Raw genomic sequence first — 25,615 nt, 5'->3', positions numbered from 1 at the left:
CAGCGGCAACATAGACTTTAAGCATTGCCAAGGCAATTCCTGCCCAAATACGCTCTTGCAAAAAAAAATCCAGCACTGTACCGACAGGGCAGTGAACTGGATTTTCACCTCATGCTGTACGCCAAGAAGCAAAAATATGGCACTTAAATGTATAAAGCTTCCTAGTTGATGGAGCTCTAGCATTCAGAATGGTATCAACCATAGCGGGGAATAACCCATTATTCAAAAGAGTGCCCCGTCGAGGTGCTATACCCATAACTTCCACAAGTCCGGCCAGGGGTGCCAAATGCTGTCCCGAGCCTGAGACAATATGTCTCAGTAGAAACAGAGTCTGTTGACCTGGCAACAGGACACTCTTGTCTAGTTACACACAGCGATAGATCAAATGGCTCAGAATGACATCTCGATGTTTGGCAGCCAAAGTCTCGGCGCATCCACCAACCATTTGTCGAGATTCAAAACGTGAATGCCTTGAAGCCTCAAGGGTGTCAAAGCTGCATCCATGCATTTTGTGAAAGTGCATGGTGCCAGTGCAAGTCTGAACGGAAGGATGCAAAATTGATATGCTTGCCCCAAAAAGCAAATCTGAGGAAGCGCCTGTGCTTCCACGCAATCTGATCATGGAAATAAACATCCTTCAAATATATTGTCACAAACCAGTCCCCTGGCTGCACTTGTGACATTATTTGTTTCTACATCAGCATTCTGAATTGACATTTCATTAGAGTGAAATTCAAATGTCTCATAATCCAGAATGGGATGCAAGCTGCCATCTTTTTTTTTCAGGACCAGAAAATAATGGCTGTAAAAGCATTCTTTCTGAGAAGGGGGAATCTCCTCTATTGCCCCTTTTTCTAAGAGAGCTTCCCGAACAGAAATGTCTGTCGCAACAACCCCATTGAACACTGGTGGAGCCCACCTGAATTGAATTACATAACTGTGGCATGGGGGGGCATGGTCATGTGTCTGTCTGCGGGAGAGTGAAAGCGGTAAGGCTTGTCACCTGGGCTGTAATTACCTGTCTCTCATTATAGTGATGGTGGAGGGAGACCTGATAAAGCTTGCCGGAGCGGCAGAAGAGAGAGAGACTGGCCAGAGCAACAGACCACAGAGAGAAAAAGCTATTTGAGTTGGCCACCCAGAGCCGTTTTGTTTTATGTTTTGAATGTATGTGAAGCTGAACAATGTGAATAAAACTTCTGTTCACTGTCTCCTGACTCCTCCATTGCCTACGAACCTATCTTTATCACAGTGGTGCTGAAAACCCAGCTTTGGAGGAGAACGCCGTGATGGAGTCCTCACTGCTGGGCGAAGTCTTCAAGACCCTCACCAGCATCCAGCAGAACCAGCATCAAGTCCTCATGGAGGCATGCCTGGAGCAGAAACAGCGCTTCCAAGTCCTGCTCCAGGCACAAGTGGAGGACCAGCAGGTGCTCCGGAGCCTGATCGCCAGAGAGGGGGCTGCCGCTGCGACCTCCCCGGAGCCTACCCCACCTGTGGCCCTGATGAAGATGGGGCCAAATGATGAGCCGGAGGCCTTCCTCGACCTGTTCGAGAGGACAGCCGAGGTCTGGAGGTGGCCTCCCGATCAGTGGGTGGCCCGCCTTTTGCCTTTACTCTCCGGGAGGCGCAGTTAGTGGCACAGCAACTTCCCGCCGCCAGCCTCCCTAATTACAGCAACCTGAAGAAGGCAATGGGTCGGTCAGACCCCGGAGCAGAGTCAGCAGTTATTCTGGTCCCTAAGCTTTGGGAAGCATGACGCCCATTCACTTTTGTGCAGCAGCTCTGTGACGCCAGCCAGAAATGGTTGCTGGTGGGGGGAACCCGCAGCGGCGTGGAAGTCATCGATCTGGTGGTACTCGAGCAGTTCATCTCCTAACTTCCTCGAGGCATATCCGAGTGGGTCCAGTACCACCGCCTGGCATCGCTGGAGGAGGCCATCCAGCTGGCAGAGGACTACATGGTTTCCAGGAGGCAGCGAAGCAGTATTTTTTTCTCTCTCTCCTCTCTCTTCTCTCTCTCCACCCCCTGTGTCTTATGTCCCCCCCCATCCCCCTCAGTCCCACCCAGTTCCGGCTCCTCAGAGGTGGGGAGAAGCCCTGTCCAAACCCCACCCCCAGTCCAGAGGACCCTTCCCCTTGTCTTTCCCTCCTACTCCCCCTGTCTCCTTCAGCTATCCCCCCCAGGTTGGCGAGACTGCCCCCACGAGTACAGAAAGAAGACCTGGGCCGGTCTGCTGGAGCTGTGGGGAAGCCAGACACAGTCAGGATCAGTGTCCAGTGATGGAGGTGGGGACACTGCTCTGGATCCCCAACATTCTACAGGCTGCCCCCGATTGGGCAGGAGCGTATCGGATACTGGTAAGAGTAAAAGGGGATACACATCAAGCTTTGGTGGATACAGGTTGTTCTCAAACCTCGATTCACCAACGCTTGGTGCAAGGCGGGGCATTGGATAAGAATAAACTGCTGAGGGAGAGGTGTGTGCATGGTGACATTCACAAGTATCCAGTGGTTAACATTGAGATACGATTAATGGGGAAAAAGGCATAGAGTCGAGGCTGCGGTTAATTCCCACCTCACCCATCTACTAATTCTGGGAACCAATTGGCCTGGCTTTAAAAATGTATTGAGGTTAATGTGTGTGTATGGGTCCTGCAAAGTAGTGTCGTGGTGTGTGACGTGCGACGCTATGGCTAGAGAGGTGGTGCCAGGGCCATGAACGTCGGCTCCAAATCAGGATGATGTAGACGAGGAAATTCCCATTCTCAGGGGCTTCCCTGAGGGGGATTTCCCTCTGGAGCAGTGGTGTGATGAGTCCCTCAAGCACGCCTTTGACCAAGTGAAAGTAATTGATGGTCAACAGCTCTAGCCTAATGTTGCGCTCACATACCCATACTTTTCTATTATCAAAGAGCCATTGTATCGAGTAACACAGGACACTTAGACCAAAGAGAATACAACTCAGCTTTTAGTACCAAAGAGCCGTCAGGAAACACTCTTCCAGGAGCTCACTGTAACCCAATGGCTGGCCACTTAGGTCACAAAAAGATTTTGAACTATATAATGGCCCATTTCTTTTGGCCGGGCATTCACGGCGATGTTCGCAAATGGTGTGCGGCATGCCGTGAATGTCAGTTGGTGAATCCACCGGCCACCCCAAAAGCGCCATTGTGCCCTCTGCCATTGATCGAGGTCCCCTTCAAGAGAATTGGCAGCGGACTGCACACGGGCATCGCTTTGTATTAGTTCTGGTGGACTATGCAACGCGGTATCCAGAAGCAGTGTCCCTGCGCAACATCTCAGCACGTAGTGTTGCGGAGTCACTCTTCAGTATTATCTCCCAAGTGGGGATTCCAAAGGAAATCCTCACTGATCAAGGCACAACATTCATGTCACGTACACTACGTGAACTGTACGAATTATTAGGCATTAAATCAATTCGCACCAGCGTTTATCACCCGCAAACCAACGGGTTGGTCGAATGATTTAATTAGACCTTAAAAAACATGATCCGCAAGTTTGTACACGAAGACGCTAAGAATTGGGATAAGTGGCTCGAACCCCTGCTGTTTGCAGTACGAGAGGTCCCGCAAGCCTCCACAGGATTTCCCCCATTTGAGCTATCGTATGGGCATCGGCCGCACGGCGTGCTTGATGTCATATGGGAAGCTTGGGAGGAAGGACCTTCGAATAGCAAAAACCAAATTCAATACGTTCTTGACCTTAGAGCAAAACTCCACACTTTGGGGCAGGTAACAGGAGAATTTGCTCCAAGCGCAAGAACGTCAATACCAACTGTACGACAGGGGCACTCGACTACGGGAAATCGTACAGGGAGATAAAGCTGCTTGTATTGCTGCCCACCTCGAGCTCCAAATTACTCGCCAAGTGGCAAGGACCCTTTGAGGTCACATGAGGAGTCGGAGATCTCGATTATGAGGTTAGGCAAATGGATAGGAGAGGAGCACATCAAATCTACCACCTCAACCTCCTCAAATCATGGAGGGAGGTGGTGCCTGTAGCCTTGGCGACGGTAGTTCCAGAGAGAGCGGAGCTCGGGGTGGAGGTATCTCCCAAATCAAGTTCAGTCACCCCAGTCCCTTGTGGAGACCACTTCCCACTCTCGCAGCTTACAGACATTGCCCAGTTGCAAGCGGAATTCGCGGACGTGTTTTCACCCCTACCCGGTCGCACGAACCTCATAGAGCACCATATCAAGACCACCCTGTGGGTGGTGGTTCGTAGCCACCTCATCGTCTTCCTTAACACAAGAAAAATATTGTTCAGGAGGAATTAGAGGCAATGCTTGAAATGGGCACAATAGAAGAGTTGCATAGCGATTGGGTCAGCCTAGTAGTTCTGGTACCGAAGAATGATGGCTTGGTCCAGTTGTGTGTTGACTACCGGAAAGTGAATGCGGTGTCCAAATTTGACACTTATCCAATGCCGCAAATTGATGAGTTACTCGATCGGTTGGGCGCGGCTCAATTTTACTCGACGCTGGACTTAACAAAGGGTTATTGGCAGATCCTTTTAACTCCAATATCTCGAGAAAAGACGGCTTTTTCCAAACCTTTCAGATTACACCAATTTTTGACGCTTCCGTTCAGTTTGTTTGGAGCCCTGGCCACGTTTCAGCGTTTCATGGACAAGATCCTCAGACCGCACAAGGCATATGCCGCTGCATATCTGGACAATATTATAATTTATAGTAATGACTGGCAGCGGCACATGCAACATCTGAGGGCTGTCCTGAGAGTGCTGCAACAGGCGGGACACATGGCCAACCCGAAGAAGTGTGCAATTGGCTGGGTGGAAGTTAGGTATCTGGGGTTCCACTTGGGTCACGGGCAGGTGCCTCCACAGGTTAACAAAACCACAGCGATCGCAGCCTGCCCGCTGCCCAAATCCAAAAAGGAGGTAAGGCAGTTTTTGGGGCTAGCTCGCTACTACCGAAGGTTTGTGCCAGGCTATTCCGATGTCACTAGCCTGCTGAATGACCTTACTAAAAAGGGGGCTCCTGATCCGGTCCAGTGGACAGAGTCGTGCCAACAGGCTTTCCTTAAGGTAAAGTCCGCACTTTTTGGGGGGCCGCTTTTACATGCACCTGACTTCTCTCTCCCCTTTATTTTGCAGACTGATGAATCTGACAGGGGGCTGGGCACGATGCTCTCGCAGGAGGTGGGGGGGAGGAACGGCCAGTACTATTTATTAGCTCTCCTCAGGGAGACAAAGTATAGTACCATCGAGAAGGAGTGTCTTGCGATTAAGTGGGCTGTTCTTACCCTCCGCTACTACCTGCTGGGGCGGGCCTTCACCCTCTGTTCCGAACACGCTCCTCTGCAGTGGCTCCACCACATGAAGGATACTAACGCATGGATCACCCGTTGGTATTTGCTCTTCATCCCTTTAAATTCGTGATCCACAGACCGGGGGCACAGATAGTTATGGCGGACTTTCTCTCCAGAAATGGGGGGGTGGGGAGTAGGCAGACCGGATGTTGCCCTGGCCTGAGTCAGCGGTGGGGGTATGTGGTATGGGGGGGCATGGTCATGTGTCTGTCTGCAGGAGAGGGAAAGCGGTAAGGCTCGTCACCTGGGCTGTAATTACTCTAACATCTGTCTCTCATTATAGTGATGGTGGAGGGAGACCTGATAAGGCTTGCCAGAGTGGCAGAAGAGAGAGAGAGAGAGTGGCCAGAGCAACAGACCACAGAGAGAAAAAGCTATTTGAGTTGGCCCCCAGATACGTTTTGTTTTATGTTTTGAATGTATGTGAAGCTGAACAATAGGAATAAACACTTAACTGTTCGCTGTCTCCTGACTCCTCCATTGCCTACGAACCTATCTTTATCACAATAACCATGCTTTATCATTCTAAGTACCCAGTTCAAAATGCCCTACAGCTGCTGTCAATACTGTGGCTGGCTGAAGGGAATTTGATCATGTTTTTGTCTTTATTGTATTTAGGCATAAATGATGAGTGCCCTGAATGTATCTACAGCAGAGACGCTGACAGAATAAACCTTTTCCCTGGTATTTGAACAGGGAAAAGTGTATGAACATTGGGGGGAATGTTTAATTCAGAAAACTGGTTTGCCACAATGGCCCCAGAATTCTTTATGGAGGGACAACGTGTGGTACTTATGTTCACAGTATGTTTTGTGTACACTTGTGCTCGATGAACATCGAATTCTGTTATGCATGTCTCGAGACCTTTGGTCATGGAGACAGAAGCTTAATTCAGGAAGCGTTTTTTTTTTTTTTTGCTCCCCAGCAAGCTGTGGGGAAAAACTGAACCATATTCTGGTTGTTGGACGTTCAAGGTGCATAAAAAGGCAAACTCATCCCAGTACTGACCAAAGGGCAAACAGGAGAGAAACGGATACGTTTATACAGTCCAATTTCTTTCACTGAACAGGGACTTATCCTTCGTTACACAGCAAGCCCATCAGGCTCACGTGTAGACCTATTTTTATCATATATTGGGTTATATTCTGCATGCCCCGAGACCCTTGAGGCAAAACTCAAGCTGAAAATATTCAATGCTCGTTCGCCAGCATAAATTACGGGGGAGACTGAGCTAAATTGGCGTACTGAAAAAACGGGTTAGAACTAAACCAGTCCTATATATAATTGGGGAAAAACACGTAGTGCCCAGATAGCGTGAAACACCCTCACGACAAAAGCATCGTGGTGACCAACTCATTCCCCAGCGCAAGCCGTGGGGGGAAAACGAGGGAAATTCCAAACTGAGCTGATATTAGCTCAAAGTATTCCTTAACGTGATGCATTTGGTTGGACTGCAAAACCATCATGTGTAGATCCAACAGCTGACTGAAAAGAATGATGGCCATGCCGCCACCAAAACATCGAGCAGAGATAACAGCGTGTGTCTCTTGTCTTGCCAGAATGCCCGCGTGGTCCACAAACAGGCGAAAGAAAAAAACATCCTGATAGCATCCCGAAAGAATAATGGCACCGACGAAGCACGTTGGTTTGCCATCACTCCGTTATGAATCTCATCACTCCGTTATGGAATCTCTTATTCCAGCCCCCTCGTTCTGCGTCCGGGCTCACCAGTTCATGCATGATCCCCTCTGCCACGAGCAATACGCTTCGAACGGGGAGGGGAGAGAGAGAAAGGCAGAGGCCGCTCCTCCATTGCCTTATTCATGTCCATTCTCCCACAACAACACCAAAAAAAACAATAGGGACAAAGGGGCCAATTTGTTTCCTTCTTCTCAGACACAAAGCTGAAGATCCCAAATTGCTCCCACACAACTGGAACAAATGGGGATAACGCCTCGTGGTAAGAAATTGCGAGTCTCGAACAGCGCCGCTGTCCCTGTCAGACACTTGTAATGTTTGGAAAAACCATATTAAAATTGCTCTGAAATATTGCTGTATAAGAAGCAACTCATGTCGTTTTAAATTCCATCCTGTGTTGCCACTCAAAAGGGAGAAAAATAATGATCCTCGCTTCGGTGTGAGTTGGTGGTACAACACGGGCCAGATGAGATCTTGCACTGAAGAACAGAAAATCTGACTCGATGGCGCCAAAGTGAGCGCTTTTATGGAGCCCGTGACGTAGCTCCCTATTGGTGTCGCTTAAGCGTCACCAGTCAATAAATTGCCGTGATTGTACAAAGGCTTCAGACCACATGACACTCAGGGCATGTCCCAATGCAATTACACAGCTTGAGTTCCTACGAAAGGGAACTGCTACTGTAAAAACACATTGGAATTTCCTGAGGGTTGACCTACAAACTGATGTCATGACGGTACAGCTCAGTACAGACTGACTACAATACGCATGCTCTGAGAGGTTCACACTTGAACATGTAGACATCAGTATATTCTGAATCACAAATAAATGTGAATTATTTTAAATCTACATTCAAACGTGTTAGACAAAAAAAAAAATCCCCCTAAATGTTCTTTCAACTAGCCCAGCAGGATAGTCTCTTAAAGGTCAGGACGATTTCATCATAGGCTCGTCAATCTTCGGATATTATGGTCTATGTTTTATTATACTTATAAATACATTCATTTAGTTACATTATACTATTGTATTGATACTTTAGATCCCATAAAACATAACCCAGTTCCTAAACCTAACCAATTATCAACAATACAAAACATGTAACAGACACAGTCATTTTAGTTACATTACACTATTATATATATATATATATATATATATATATATATATATAATATATATATTTTTTTTTTACAGCACCTAACCCTAATACAATAATAATTTATTCCAAAAATGACATAAAAGTATTCCACGACTCATGCTGCATTCTAAGTCCTCCAAAATCACATGATAGTTCCGTGTGAGTGAAACTGTGTTACGAAGCCGAGACAAGGAGTTGAACCCAGATGCAGGAGAGGAAACAGGGAAAACCACAGATTATATCAGGGTATAAAGTAACTAGGCTGACCGAAGACTAACTGGTAAATTACTCACGAAAACTAAGATTCTAGGGAGAGCTGTACACACTAATAGCAGGTCCAAACAAGAGTAGACAATGACTGAGGGAAAGTGCTGAGACTTTATACTGTTCTGGTTGATTGTTTGATGGGGAGCAGATGGAAGTAATTAATAATCAGGGGAGTGAGAGGAGTTTGGAGGAGCAGAGGCTGACGAGGATATGACAAACTGAAGGTTTTATTTGCTAAAATTCTTCCTGTCCGTGAAGGCAGTCATATCTCGCTTAAAAAAAATATACATCCAATCATTAGAATGTTGCAGTTGGTCACATGACACGTGAGAGCCAATGGCGCTTGACATCACTGACATCAAAGCTGTTTTAATGCTTCTAGCAGTTGCAATTTTTTTGTATAAATGAGTGCAGGTTGGGGACGGGGACCATGATCATTGAATAAAGACTTAAATTTAGATCCATTCCTCACACAAAGCGATCACACTGCTTCGGAAGAACCAGAAAACAGCGCACTAATAGAGGATTACTTTTATGATAATTTTAACGGTGCTTTTCTTATTTTTTGACTCTGACATGCTGAAAACTCCCTTTGTGTCCCATGGCAAACAAAATAAAAATGTAAATGATGACAGAATTTTAAAATCATTTAATTAAAATTTTTTGCCTTGGTTCAAGCAATGGAATGCTCCAAAATTTGTTAAATGAGGCACTAGAGTGATATTTGAAATACAGAGCAGAAGCAATGTTTTGTTGGTTCAGGCAAAAAGTCACCCCAATGACATTTCATCTAGCGAGTCCATTGGACTAACACTTTTATATTGAACAATGTTGCTGAGTTGTTAAAGGGGTCTTTTAAAAAAAAATAATTTTCTGATCTTACCTGAGGTCCACTGATAATGTTATATATATATATATATATATATATATATATATATATATATATATATATATATTTGCACCAAAACAGTCCTCATTTAGTAAAATATGATCATTTTCCACCGTCACTGGCCCTCTGTCTGAAACGTTCGATTTTGGCCTAAGCGCCTCCTTTAATCTTCAACGTAGTCGCCCACTGTTATGATTGGCTAACATCGTGCAGCCCCTCAAAGACAGCCATATTTGAAACTCAATCGGAATAGAATGAATCAGCTTCACAACATTATAAAAATAAATGTCAGGGTTTACACATAATGCACACTGTAAGCACAGCAGCACCATTAACTATCAAAAAGTCAAGGCATTTAATATATTTATGAATGAAACTTTTTACTAATGGTTTTGCGATTGGGTTCAATAGCTTTTTAACAGCCCCATCCTTCAATAACAGTTCCTTTGCAAAGCTTGAATCGTATTATGACTGATTCACAAGCAATCCATGCTGATATGAGCTAAAAAATATACAATCCATGCTGATATGAGCCAAAAAAAAAAAAAAAAAACCACACATACTGTACGTAGTCCAAAGCACAATAAAGATGCACACACATACAGTATCATCATGTACTGAAGCCAGGAACGCATCAAATCGGTCAAAGATGTCCATCTAGTGCATGTTTACATACACCAACATTTAAAAATAGCCCAGATGGGCACAAGAATGCAGCGCATGTGTGCTCAAAACAAGAGGCACAGCAGCTGAATGAAACCGAATTACTTCTCCTTCTCAGAGTTGTTACTTGACACTGCATCTTTTAAAAATGGCGAGATACATGACAGTGGTCAAAGATGACTGTCTAGTGGATGTTTATATACAAAAATAATGCAAAATAGTCCAGAGGTGTCCCCTTTCCTGTTCAGGAATAGTTAGGCCACACTAGGCCTGTTTGTCTTGCTCGCTCTCTCTCTCTCTCTCTCTCTCTCTCTCTCTCTCTCTCTCTCTCTCTCTGAGTATGAACTGAGTGTCAGTGGGTGGGGCCAAAAAGTAGAATGACCACTTATATGTCAAAATTTTAAGGAAAATGTCATTCCTAATGACATAACCCCTTTAAGAGTTTGCAAGTTTCCAGCATGCATTGCAGCATTAACAGATTATCCAGTCATTGTTATAGGATTATTATTTTTCTTTGTGCTGCCATTTGTGCAATAGTTATGCCATAGTTATGGAGTCTTATTATTATAAGTTTAACATCTTTATGTTGCAAGATGTCTTCTCTGTTACTATCCACTGCACTGAGAGTACACTGAATATTTTTTTATAGTCATTTACATTTACATTTTTACAAAGTTAAACATTTTAGATGTGTGATTTAGTTGTGTGCCCCTGGGTCAAAAATGCAAAAAATATCTTGCATCAAACTGCCATGATAGATTTTTGATGTCTACAATGTAAAGGTGATGTCCACTTTCTCAATAGAGCATAAAGCATCCCACTGCCATATCAATTAGTATTATTTTCAGACAGAGAACAGGTTGAGACAACTTGCCATTATTACAAACCCTTTTTTACACATTTTGCCAGATTGCGCATGGCAAGTCTGCTGAGTTACAAATAATTCTATAATAATGCACATTGCAAATTTAAAAGTGGATGCACTCATTTGAATAGATAAGCTTTCTATATAAGCACTTTCATTATATTACAGATATTTTTCCAGCATTTTCACTCATATGGGTACAGAATCTACAGATACATCTTGGACTGGGCTGTAATACTGTAATAGCTTTTTCTTTTTTTCTTTTACCATTCCTTATATAACAACAGAGAGTGATTAAATATTTGATATGGCTGTTTTGCTAACATCCATATCCCCATCTTATCAACAGATGAACAAGATGACTCTGAGAATTCAGTGCCTATGAAGGGCTAACGGGAATTAGTCACAAAACACCTGCTCTGCCTCGATAACACTTTACTTTGTCTGTCAGAATAAGATACTGGAACACACTGTGATGTCACAATTAAGACAATGTAACAGAATGTTCCATACCAACACAAACATACAATTAGAAGAAGTAGTACAGGCCTGTTGTGCCCACAGCAACTTTGGATTGTTTGTCAAAGATGGGTTTTAGGGCTTTTGACTTGGGCCAGTAAGCAGCTACCTAGCAACAATCCAGAAAACCCTAGCAAATACATAGCAAACAGATTAATAAATAGATAGAATACCTTAGCAACAGCAAAGCAATGCCCTGGCAACCACCCAGAACCAGTGTTGGGTGTAATCTGATTGTAAAGTAATTAGTTACTGTAATCTAATTACTTTTTTAAATGTAAAAGTTGTGTAATGCATTCAATTTTTATTCTTGCAATGAGATTAGAGTTAATGACTTTCAATTAAGGTAAATACTTTTAGGGACATTACTTGGGTTACAAATATTTCTAAAATAAATACTGTTTTCTGTATAATGCATTCAAAATATTAATTCATATTTTCATATGTATGTCTGTTTGCGTTTCTGTGACAGCTGAAGGTGTGGGACAATGAACAAGGAGGAAATATAGATATTAATTTGAATTAGTTGAGCGGCAAAACAAAAACCTTTCTGTGAAAATTGTTTTAGAAAGTAACTTATAGGTAAAGTAATTAGTATTGTGATTTTTTCAATGGAGTAATCAGTAATCTGATTACAAATTAAGAGAAGAAATAAGTAGTTTGTAGTTGATTGATTTTTGAGTTACTTACCCAACACTGCCCAGAACACATTTGCATTGATGTAACAACTTTTGCATGTTCCACTCACATGTTCTTCAGAAAATTTAAAAATCTCTAAATTACCTCCAAATAGCACTTTTGAACAACCACTTCAGGAGTGCATGCCCTCATTTTTAACCAATATAAATCTTAAAGTTAGAATATTATCATGTGGTCATGTTTTGGCAATCTATACCTATTTAACTAAATGTTTGCCTGTAAAAAACACATATGGTCATCTTTCTCTACTCAAACCTCTCTCTCTGTATAAGTGTTGACCCAGCCAGAGGTAAGTAAATACTACAAGTATTCCTCAAGTGATTTCACAGGACTGTGGTCTAAAGAGAGCTTAGCCTGTGCTAAGGATTAGAAAGTCATGATTGACAGCAGCTTAAGTGCAGGTCTGCTGGACAGCATGTGTGGCAGGAAACTGAGGATATATTGGAATCTTCCTGTTTCCTTATATTTCTCCCTCCTCCATCTTGGCCTGTTTTTTTTTTTTAGTTTGTCATGGGGAAGACTCTTGCATGTTTCCCTTCTCTTAAATCCAGAAAGCCCTTTTCTTTTCTTTTTTTAATTTTCTTTTATCTGTATTTGATGCTCATGTACAATATAAAAAGTTGTAACCTGCTATTGTTTCCTTAAAGGTGCACTCAGTAACTCTTGCGTTTGTGTCAACTTGGACCTACAGTGACAACTAGTGGCATGGATGCAGCATCATTCAAAAACAAAAGTTTTTAAATACTCATTGGCCTTTTCTATTTTAAGCAAAGGTGATTAGGGCTCTCAAGATCGAACCCCTAGTGTCACTACATCAACACAACATCTCGTTCCCTCCATCAGGGAACAGAGATTACATCAGTAACGAATACGTTTTCAGTTACAGATGCCATTGTAGAAATTCGCTATACACAGTTAGCCATGATTAATTTAATCCAAGAGTAAACGTGTCCAATATAAAGGCAGTTACTGAGATTAAGCCAGTAATATTTGTCTAGGAGGCCCTCTCCATGTAGAATAAAATAGCTTTTATAAGGTTACTGATATGACTGGAGTCTTCATCTCATGTGATTGCTCATGATTTTATACCTAATAAAATTTTATAATTTCTTTAGGAGTAAAACTGTTTTAATGAGGAAAAAAATTACTTAGTACACCTTTAAGAAGTTATTACTACCTGATCTAACAACATGATCACACAGGCAATCTACTTGCTGCTACCTGATGTTCTTGTACTCTGAAATCAACCCCGTACTGCTGAGTTACTGACAAGCACCATCTCCCATCAGACATTTTTGCATCAATTCAAATGTGTTCACCTTTCCCTCTGTCGCTAATGATAGCGCATTGTGCGAGCAACCTCCGTCTCATGGAAACCAGGAAGTAATCGTGTTCACATAAACAATAGTGAGCATGATTTGGAGGTCACATTTTTGCTCTAAAATTACATTTTTATTCCACTGAAGGTTAGGTTTAGGGTTGGAGTTTAGGTTAGAGGGCATGATTAATAAAATATGTATTCTTGTTTACTGTGTTACATTATTAACAACAAGATTTTGGTGCCACTCTGTGGGCATTTCACCCATAAACTGGTCAACAACACTTCCATCTTCAGCCACTGGGGGCAGGGCTTTGAATTATGGTAAACATAGACCTATCTCATTAGAAGACTTTCAACCTTCAGTCATTGAATTCACAGTGTGATCAGTCTGGATATAAATGTTAAAATGTGTTTTTTGTAAACTAGGGTTAGGAGAGATAATAAATATTAATGTTAGAATTGCAATGATTTTGCTGACAAAATTAAGCAATATTGTGAATATCGCAATGCCCTTTTCTTTTCTTTTTTAATTTTCTTTTATCTGTATTTGATGCTCATGTACAATATAAAAAATGTGCAGTTAGTTTTTTAAAGACCATGCCAGTAGGATAATTTCACTCCCCCTCTTCATCTCATGAGTAAGACAAGAGATTTACTAATGACCATCCATTTACAAATCAATAAAAAAAAAATGTGTAGGACATAGAGTAGGGGATGGTTTTTTAGAAAAAAGGTTCTGAACAAAAACAAAATGCAAACTATGCATGAAGAAAACAGGCACAAAAAAAAATTGTTAGTGCAACCAATCACTTTCACCACCTCACACTAAAAAAAATGTTAACCTAAAAAATGTGCTTCATGTGGTAACGTCTTGGTTACTGATGTAACCTCTGTTCCCTGATGGAGGGAACGAGACATTGTGTCGATGTAGTGACACTAGGGGTTCGATCTTGAGAGCCCCAATCACCTTTGCTTAAAGTAGAAAAGGCCAATGAAAATTGGCGAGTGGAATGTGCATGCCACTCTCCGCCCCGGACATACGGGTATAAAAAGGAGATGGCATGCATCACTCTTTCAGATTTATGCTGAGGAGCCGATAGAGAGTCCCGGCCATGTCAGTGGCCGGTTCAGCGCTGCAGCAGAAGGGACACAACTTCTTGTTCCCTCCATCAGGGAACAGAGGTTACATCAGTAACCAAGACGTTCCCTGTCTGTCACTCACTCGACGTTGTGTCGATGTAGTGACACTAGGGTTTCCTTTAGGAAACGCCGCAGGCGCTGAACCATGTCACAAGTCACAGAAGAGTGGACACGGACAAGCTGCTGCATGCCTCGCAGTGGGCGCTCAACCATGTCATGACCTTCCAGCGAGTTAGGTAAGATGTCTCCCTAGTCCCGAAAAGGAGTGGTGGGAACCATGGGCACGTAACCGGGCTGGGGTCTCAAGATCACGTGAGAGTGTGCCGGCCCGAACTCCAGGCTTTCGCTGGTAACAGAGAGCGCCTGCAGGTCCCCCACCCTCTTGATGGAAGTGAGCGCCACCAGGAGGGCTGTCTTCAGGGACAGATTGCTGAGTTCGGCCTGCTCCAGGGGCTCAAAGTGGGCTCTCTGTAGGGCAGGTAGGACCACAGAGAGATCCCAAGAGGGGATCAGGCGCAGTCTAGGAGGATTCAACCTCGGAGGATCATCAGAGACTCCAGCTACCCGAGCCATGGGCTGCTCTAACTGCTACCATCAGGCAGGCAGTATCACAGCATCAGGACCCGCACCAGCCAACTTCATGACAGCTTCTTCCCCCAAGCAATCAGACTTTTGAACTCTTGATCTTTCACGATCAATATACATCAGCACTGCACTGCACTGCACTTTATTAATCTTATTATCTCACACTGGACTGTCATAAATTATATTCTTTCTTAACAACACACTGGCAACTGACTATCAACCGACAGCTTGAATGTCAATACAGTACAATACAACCTACTGTATATTTTATATATACTTTATATACTATTTTTATTGTATGTGTATTCTATATTATGTGTATGTATATTCTATATTGTGTGTATTGTATACTGTACATTGTATATTATTATTATGTTGTGTAATTATGTGTGTATTAGATATGAACATTTTGTTGTGTAAATCTGATGTTTCATGTAAATTGGTATATGTCTCATCACTGTCATGACTGCTATGTTGCTCGGAACTGCACCCAAGACTTTCACCCACTGTTGCACTTGTGCATATGTGACAATAAAAGTGATTAGATTTTTTTTTTCAGTGGTTAGATCAGGTAGAAATAGCTCCTTAAAGGCCAATTCACACTTGTCCAACAAACAGCAGTTTATGAATCGGCCTTAAGTTAATTATTGTATGTTACCACTTTTTACAGTGTATGCCGTATGAGGAATGCAGGAAACTGTGGGCCATCACTAGCCTCCCCTTTATCCGCAGTAAAATCTGGTAGGCCTCTCGTCGCTATAAACAAAGCTGGCTGAATCATTCTCTCATGGTGTGCAATAGGCGAAAAATAGTACGAATTTGGAAGAAACAACAATGGCACCATTGCTAACACACACACACACGACAGGGCCCTGGGACCACAGTGCAAAGCCCGCGTGCCACGCAGGTGTCCTCCCAGCAGGACTGCTCGTCTATGACTTGGTAGAATGAAGCTAGTTCTCCCGACACATGTGATGGCCAGCTGTCTTGGATGTAGGTATGGAGCTGTGAAAGAATAGGGTCCTGTTACAAGGCTTTTCGAGGTTTGGAGCTCCTGTAATGACACGATGCCTTGCATGGGTGTGTGTAGCAGCTGGATGATGTCCGTTTTAGAGTGGCTAGTGTCCTCGGGCATGTCCTGAGCAGGGACAGAGTGAGTCAAGAGGTCAGCCACAACGTAATTGCGGCCTGGGGTGAATTGTAGGCTGTAATTATACTGACAGAGGCAGTCATACCAGTGATGCAGTCTCAGTGGTCTGTGGCCTGTTCCTGTGGTTGCCAGTAGTGCCACTAGGGCATGGTGGTCTATCCTCAGTGTGAAATGGCAGCCGTAAATGTACAAGTGCCATCTTTCGCAAGCCCAAACACACACTAGCACTTCCCGTTCACCCACTGAATATTGTTGCTCCATTGGGTTGAGCATGAGAGGCAAAAGCTATGGGCCTCTCGATGCCGTTCTGCACCTGTGACAGGTGCAGGTTAATTTGGAAAGATGGCTGTGGCAGAAGCATCGCAGATGACCAGGGTGTTACAGGAAGTGCTGAAATGTGAGAGTACTGGGGCAAGGTGAGTTGGGCCTTGAGAGTGCACACAGCCTCCGTACATGCTTGAGTCCACACCAAGGGCTCGTCTTTCTGGAGCACCTGCCGCAGGGGGCTGTAGTGGCCGAATACTGGTGCAGAAAATTTAAGTATTAGCCTGTCATCCATAAAAAGGAAGCCACCTGGGCTGGTGAAGTTTTGGGGATGGACTAGATAGCCTCACTTAGACTGGAGTGGGGAAATGACTCAATAAGAAATTATTCAATAACTGGCACAGTGAAAAGGCATTTGTCGCTGTTGAGGGTTAGTCTGTTTTTGGCTAGTGCGTCTAAAACCTTGCTGAGATGCTCATTAAGGATGTGCGTGGTTGCCCCATTCACTGCAACATCATCAAGATAAATGACTATGCCTGGTATGCCTGCTAGCACCGAAGTCATGACCTTTTGGAAGCAGGAGGGGGCGGAGCTAAGGCCAAACGGCATCCTGGTAAAACGAAAGACTCCTGCGTGTGTCATGAAAGTCATCAGGTTCCTGCTGTCGGAGTGAAGGGGCACCTGCAAATACATCTCTATAAGGTCCAGCTTGGAGAACACTGTGGAGGCGTAGAATTGGGCTGTGAGTTCCTCCGCCATTGGCAGCGGGTACTTGTTGGGGATTACACAACGCAAATCTATGCAGATGCGCAGGGTGCCCGATTTTTTTAGTGGTCACCACCAGGTTTGAGACCCAGGGTGAAGCATCCACTGGCTTAATGATACCAGCGTCCAGCAGGCACTGTAGCTCAGCTGACACCCTATCGCGCAGGGCCAGGGGGATGGGACATAGTGGTTGAATGACGATGTGGGGTTGGTGCGTGAATGCGGTGAGGCAGCCCAGCCCTTCGAACAGTGTTGGCCACTGTTGCTGCCACATTGTAGTAACTGCCAGGATGGGTGAGGGCTTAGTTGGGTTTGTCAGTGTGGCCGCACATTCTGCTGTGCTCTCCACTTGGAATGCCATGGCTATTGCCATAGATAGCGACAGATCATCAGGCTGTAACAGCAGGGCATCCTGAACTTTGTAGTTCTGTTGACGGCTCTGTTTTTCTGTAATTATAGATATTTCAGTTTTATATATTATCTGTTGTATTGATCAAGTGTATCTTGCTATGATACAGCTCAAGCCTTTGTTGCTAGTTTGAAAACGTCACTTTAGAACTAGCAATGGAGGATGCGCTGCTTCTCGGCATTGGAGTAAAAAGGTAGTGCATGTGTGTTCGTGTGTGTAAGTGTGTGTGTGTGAGCGAGAGAAAGAGAGAAACTGAGAGAGATCATGAGTTGAATTGCCTGTGTTTAAAGTGGCTCTCTTCAGGAATAACATTGCTTCAAATTGCCAAAGTGTAAGTTTAATTCTCGGCAGCAGCAAGTGTCGCCATTCTTGTATATAGCTTTTCTATTACTAAACAACTGTTTACAGTCGCAGTGAGTCGAGGGGGACTTTGCAAACAAGAGAGTTCGTGTGAGAGCGAAAGAGAGGGGGAGGGTTAGCGCGGTGCTTTTTTCCACTATAGCTATGTGAGGCTGATTAGGGCTAAATACACTGAAACATTAAAAGTATTGATCAAGTTGCGGGATGCGGCTCTATTTGTTGGTCGCGACTCGAGTCTCAATGTATGTGTGTGAGCGTGTGTAAATGTGGGTGAGACGATTGAGCACGAGGACTCTTTTTAACCGAAATTGAAATAAGTGTAGGATATTTTAGATATTGTTTGACGTTCTTAACCGATTTACTTTAACCAGTGTCTTTGTTTTAACTGGTTATTTTGTTGTGGTAGTCTGTAGGGCCCTTTGAAATATATCAAATAATTTGGCGAAGTGATATAGAACCGTTATGCTGTCAAGACCTGGAACTACTTCACAGCTGTGCATTTACTTGAAAAATAATTGCACACCTTAGAACTTCCATGAACCAATCAGATCAAGCATTTAGCAGAGCCGTGGTATATATACACCGATCAGCCACAATATTAAAACCACCTGCCTAATATCGTATAGGTCCCCCTCGTGCCGCCAAAACAGCTCTGACCCGTCAAGGCATGGACTTCACAAGACCTCTGAAGGTTTTACTATGGTATTTGGCACCAAGACATTAGCAGCAGATCCTTCAAGTCCTGTCAGTTGTGAGGTGGGGCCTCTATGGATTGGAATTGTTGGTCCAGCACATCCCATAGATGCTCAATCAGATTGAGATCTGGGGAATTTGGAGGCTAAGTCAACACCTTGAACTCTTTGTCATGTTCCTCAAACCACTCCTGAACAATTTATGCAGTGTGGCAGGGCGCATAATCCTGCTGAAAGAGGCCAATGCCATCAGCGAATACTGTTGCCATAAAGGGGTGTACATGGTCTGCAACAGTCTTTAGGTAGGTGGTATTTGTCAAAGTAACATCAACATGAATGTCAGGACTCTAAGTTTCCCAGCAGAACATTGCCCAGAGCGTCACACTGCCTCCATCGGCCTGCCTTCTTCCCATAGTGCATCCTGCTGCTATCTCTTCCCTTGGTAAATGATGCACATGCACTCAGCCGTCCACATGATCTAAAAGAAAACATGACTCATTAGACCAGGCCACCTTCTTCCATTGCTCCATGGTCCAGTTCTGATGCTCATGTGCCTATTGTAGGCACTTTTGGTGGTGGACAGGGGTCAGCATGGGCACTCTGACCGGTCTGCGGCTATGCAGCCCCATTTGCAGAAAGCTGGGATGCACTGTGTGTTCTGACACCTTTCTATCATGGCCAACATTAAGTTTTTCAGCAGTTTGTGCTACAATAGCTCTTCTGTGGGATCGGACCAGACGGGCTAGCTTTCGCTCCCCATGCACATCAGTGAGCCTAGGGCACACATGACCCTGTCGCTGGTTCACGGTTTGTCCTTCCTTGGACCACTTTTGGTAGGTACTAACCACTGCGTACCTGGAACACCCCACAAGACGTGATAAATGTGATTCATTTCACCTGTCGGTGGTTTTAATGTTGTGGCTGATCAGTGTGTGTGTATATATATATTATATACTGTATATTTATTTATATTTTCACAGAGAGAAAGAAGCATGAGGGACTTTCGCATTGAACGTTGTATTGGTGTGTGCTAGAAAATCGTTGTCGGCTTCTCACACATTTGGAGGAGGGTTGAAGAACACTTGCCAGTGTCCAGAAGGACATCAGTCTAAGTCATCAGCTGGTTATGGAGTTGCCTTCCAGTTGGGGATCCAGGGATCAAATGATTGCTCAAACTCTGGAGCAAGAACCAGCCATCAGCAAAGTCCTTAACTTTGATAAGAAGACATTTGGTTGCTACTTGGTACAGTATGACCTAGAGGTGCTTGAGTCTTTTCACAAATCTCTAGGGTCCCTTATAGATTTTACAGATGCATTGTTAGGTGAGGACTATGTGACAGTTTCCTGTATCGAACCAGTGCTTCCTTTGTTATTCTTGCACCTTCAGAGAAACATACTGATGTGACAAAATCTGTCACGGTCCTGTCACTTTGTCAAGTTGGGTTTTTATCTGAAGGGACCATGACATCATCTGCCCATGTTCAGTCTTGTGTTTCGTGTCCTGTCTTTGCGTTGAGCACACGGGTCTGAGTGTGAGTTACCGCCGTGCGCTCTTCGATAATGTCACGGTCCTGTCCCTCTGTCAGGTTGGGGTTTAGTCTGACGGGACCATGACATCATCATCCCATGTCTTGTGTTTCGTGTATGTTTTTTGCGTGTATGTTACCGCCATACGCTTTTCAGTCGGTCTTGTTTCATGTCCGGAACATGGTGTCTGGACCCTGACTTCCTGTATGATTCGGATTCGGTCTGTGTTGGGATCCAGACACTCATGCTCCATTTTCTGTTTGTTTTGGTCTAATTGTGTTGAAAGGTGCCGCTGGCATGCGGAATAGGTGTTTCCATGGGAACTCTGATTGTTTCCATGGGAACGCTGATTGTTTCCATGGGAACGCTGATCATGCCATCTTTAAGCTGGCGAGTGGCACCTGCCCCTTGTTTGTTCCTGCTTATTTTAATCCCCTTGTGTGTCATGTTTTTTGCTGGATTGTTGAATGTAGTTTAGTGTGGCTGAGTGTGTTATCATTATAGAAAGCTGTTTGGTGTGAAGTAACTTACCTCACTCTCTCTGCCTAGTTGGTCCTGTCTCGTGTATCTGTTTGGTCGCCCGCCTCTGCCCACATGTCGGAAGTATGGTTGCCTTCCGGTTTGCTGTACTCTTGATATCAGCGCTCATGAATCTTCAATGGAGGATTCCTCGTCTTTGCCCGTGTGTTGGGAGAGTGGTTACCATCCAGTTTGCTGGGTGCTTGTTCTCTGCACCCACTACGCTTCAACGGAGGATTCCTCATAACTCTGCTGAAATTATTATTTGACTTGTACATAAATCCTTTGAACTGTTCCTCTGGTGAAATTATTATTTGACTTGTAAATAAACCCTTTGAACTGTTCCTCTGCTGAAATGATTATTTGACTTGTAAATAAATCCTTTGAACTGTTCCTCTGCTCTTGGGTCTCTGTCTCACTCTCGCTGTCCTGACAAAAATCAATGAAAAGCTCAGTTTTAGAGTACCTTAACTATAAAAAAGGAAAACATGTAAAAGGTACCTCTGAAAATGTATTAATTGCTATTTTTAACTCATTAGGGCTCATATAATACAGTTCCATGTGTTTTTTTTTTTTTTTTTGTTTGTTTGTTTTTTATTTTTTTTAAATATTGCTTTTGAATGTCAAATTTATTGCTTGAAGAAATCATGAAAATGACATTGAAAAGATAGGAGCATTTCCCTTAAGGTCAGTTGTCTTCTAAAAAATGCTGCCTTTTTACTTTTAGTTAAAGATTTGTTGCCAGACTTTATTTACAAAGATGCATGTCCACAGTATTTGCAGGGACCCTATTTTTAATATTTGTCACAAGAATTTGACCTACTCACTCAGTGCTCCTTTCTCCAGCCTCTTAAATGTTTGTATCCCCCGGACACAAAAACCTTTTTAGGGTTCATGACAAGTATTCTGCTTTTGAGACCAACAGGCTGTTGGACATGTGCTCACTCACTGATCCAAAGTCCAAAGTTTACATACACATACATCAATAATCACCTCAGCCAGCAGCCTGTAAAAAATTCATTGGAATGCTCCTGAAAGAAACATCATCCTCATCTTCTTCTACGTTCTTTGTCCCAGAGGGAGGCTTTTGAATAGGAACTAGCAAGCTACTTGCTGACAGTGACACAAATCCACTTTAGTGGTGGAGAGCCAATGAGGACAATTTACCAAAACCAGCAAAACTAGCAAAGAAGTACTTGTGTGTACCAGCAACTTTTTAGCTTAAATTGTTAAATACTTTATATACGTTACCCCAGTTGTACATCAATGTAAAATGTAGTACTTGACATGGGCTGCGCTAGGGGTGGGCTACAAAGGCAAAGGCTTTAGCCCCTAATGTTTTAATCATCTTGTAGTGATGTCAAACGTACACATTAGTAGAGTATTAATACTAAATATGAGTATATTTTTAATATTAAGTAATATATATGTATGGGATAATCCGTAGCTAGGTGTGCATTAAACAATTTTAATGTACGACGTGAATTCAAAGGATCACGCCAACGCGAAGTGCATTAAAATTATTAAACGCACACCTAGCCATGGATTATCCCGCTTTTACCATAGTCATTTGCCAGCTTTTATTAGTTAAAGCGCCCATAGATTTTTGCACAGCAAATTCCGACTGGAAGAATAACAGTAATCCTTCATTTTATCTACGAGTCATTAGATCTAGGGTTCTGCCCGTTGTAAATATGACACAGAGATAAATTAGTGTGATAAGATTACATTAATTAAAATGAATTAAATAAAAAGCTGTACAAATAATTGGAAAATTGGAAATAACTTTTTTGGAAACCACACACTCTGTAAAAACTCTGCACAATCCAGAAATAATAATAGCCCCATAATATAGAAGGGTTGGCACTTCATGTAATAATCAGTGGCATCTCAGGCTCATTATTTCTGGTGGGGCACAAACAATCACTTAACCCAACCGATCAGGGGTTGCGTTAACAGAAAATTCTCCGTCATTTACACATTTTTGAAACATTAATGGAAAATGCTGTCCGTCATTACCAGTGCCGATTTCTCAGGACCAGCAAAGCCTTCTCTGCTGGCCTAAAATGCCAAATAAATAAATATTTTTCATCCATTCATTCTCAATCACCTTTTTGCCTATGTATTTTTAATAGCTTTCCACTCTTAATTAATCTACAAACAAATAGAGAAAAATGAAAAGTTTATCCAGTCAAAATGTATTCCTTAATTCTTACAAGCAAAGTGTGACAACTGTTTCACAAATCGCATGCCCGAAGCCAAGCTCGTTAGCAGAAGCAGCGCGTGAGTCTGAGCTCCACCCCCTCAGGCCTTCAGAATTTCCACATAATCCCTCAACAGTGCAAATGAATGAGCAATTTAAGTCATATTGTCAGATTCATCAGCCAATCAGATTGATTTATTTGTTCTTTGTGGGTGTAATCTTTAGGATATGTCCCAGCCGAGGCCTTCTAGCTGGCCTTGAGTGACGCAATCACCCTTTAAGTGATGTACGTAATTCAAGAGCTAAAAGCACGACCAGTTGGCTGTCACTGCCACATCACCACTGAGAAAGAGATCCTTATGGATTTAAAAACACGAGATGTTCTGCATGACCGTGTGATTGCTTAATTTATTAAACAGGAAAGGAGGGCTGATTTTCACTTCAAGTAAATTGGTAAGTGCTTTTTGCATTGTTATAGCAACATCAGGAGTTTTCTAAGTGTAAATTAGGCTGCTTGAGCAATCAGTGTCGGATCAAGTTTTGAAAAGTAGTGCTGCGTTCCATTCAACTTGGAAAGTCGGATTTTACAACTTCCTACTAGGAAAAGTGCAATGGAATGCATCTTTAAGTCAGAATTACAACTTGTAGGCTTGTGCAGAAATTCTCAACTCCAATTTCGCCCGAGATGCAGGGGCATGATGTCACACAAACATGTCGACACTCAGGGAGATATATATAAAGTAAGTGATAAACATTCACTTTATTAATATCAATAAATTAGTTTGTTTCCACATCACATTCCAAAATTACATGGTTGTTCCTTTTTCTTTTTGTTTTTTTTTTTTGTTTTGTTTTTTTTGGTCCTTTCAACTAACCTTCCAGGTATTCCTCAATTAAGGTGTCTTATGCTTCCTTAACACGTCATGTTCATGTGCTTTGTTGTTGGAAAGAACAGGAAACATGGACGACACCAGGTTCATTAATACATATTTCTTGAGGAACTTTTATTTTGACACCATAATACGTATCACTCAGTTAGCTTGCTGACGATAATGGAATTTTGGTCAAATAAAAGCTATTTTCACGGTATAAAAATGTACAACATGCATCAAATGGTTGCCGATATACATAAATGAATATGACCAAAATGGCAAGCACTAACAATTAACTGTATTTAAAAAATGAACAAAACCTGTCATTCACTACAGAAAATGTACTCTCCTCCGCCATGTTGAAAGTTTAGGACTCCTCCCATCTCAGCAACTCGGGTATCATCTAGAATTCTGAGTTTCCCACTTGAACTTCCGACTTCACTGGGTCATTCATGTGCTCGGAACTCGTAATTACAATATTTCCACTTGAAGTGCACATTTGATCATGTGAACTTTTCCCATTTAGTTTGCTTTTTTATTTTTAAAAGGGAATTTGTATAATAACCCTTAGAATGCATTTGTGGGTTACACAAGCCCCTTATCAAATTGCAATATGTAATTTTATGCAGCAACACTGTAATTTGTTCCCCCTTTTTCCTATACATTGTTTTATCTATATTACATATGTAATAAACTTAACATATGTTATATGTCGTATTCGTGTACTTATATTTATATTTGAACCTAGATTTGAAGAGGTTTTTTTATATATTTACAAAATTATACCTAGGAACCTTTTATCCTAGTGCTATAGTACACACAGGGACATGTTTTTGATGCACATCCATTAAGCAATTGATTTAAAGGGGGACACCATTTTGCAAACACTGTTCTCATGCTGCGTCCCAATTCACCTACTTCTACTATGCCCTTAAGGTGTGCACTCTTTTTGTAATGGAAAAGTGTCTACTTTTTAGTATGTAGCCAAAATCATCCTTTCAGTTGTGATGACATGCACGTTCCTCATTTCATTTTTACTTTGATTAATTCATTATTCTTCATTGCGTTTCATTTAGATATCCTACAATGTTTCTAACCGTACTGGAAAGTGAAACACTGAAAGAGAGTGTTTCATGTGGAGAGCTGCTGCTGATTTGATATAATAATGCATGTAGTAATGTGGAGTTAATACAAACCAAACTTATCTCTTTTCCAATCGCTATCTCTATTCGATTTGTGATGTTTACAATGTGTTGCATGTTAAATATAAACAAGGATAACAGTTATCTTTAAAGTTAAAGATGTGATCTTATGATTCATCATCAACTTTCTTACTCTTTGGCAGCATCACATACTGTTTACATCATTACAACAGTCCACTGAAAGAGAATCTGACCTCCGCTATATTTCAGTGATACAATAAATGACAAAAATAAAATGAGAAAGGACAACTGTGTTAATTTAATTCATTTTCTTTTTGTGATAATCCCATTTTTATTGATATGGTGTGCTGACACTTTTTCTTAAAGATTATTTTTGAAAAAGAAGCTCTCAAGAACACACAAGAGCATCCACAATAAGCAGTACAAATACAGTAAGTGGACATAAAAGAATGCATGATGGTAAGATGAGGATTATTAATCACTCATACCCTTTTCTTTGAACTTTAAATGAACCCACTTGATCATTCACAATTTAATGAGCTGACCAGTGTCTTCG

The sequence above is a fragment of the Myxocyprinus asiaticus genome, chromosome 22 (genome assembly GCF_019703515.2).
Source record: "Myxocyprinus asiaticus isolate MX2 ecotype Aquarium Trade chromosome 22, UBuf_Myxa_2, whole genome shotgun sequence".
NCBI classification, from domain to species: domain Eukaryota; kingdom Metazoa; phylum Chordata; class Actinopteri; order Cypriniformes; family Catostomidae; genus Myxocyprinus; species Myxocyprinus asiaticus.
The sequence above is the reverse complement of the archived record's forward strand: the minus strand, read 5'-3'. Positions refer to the sequence as shown.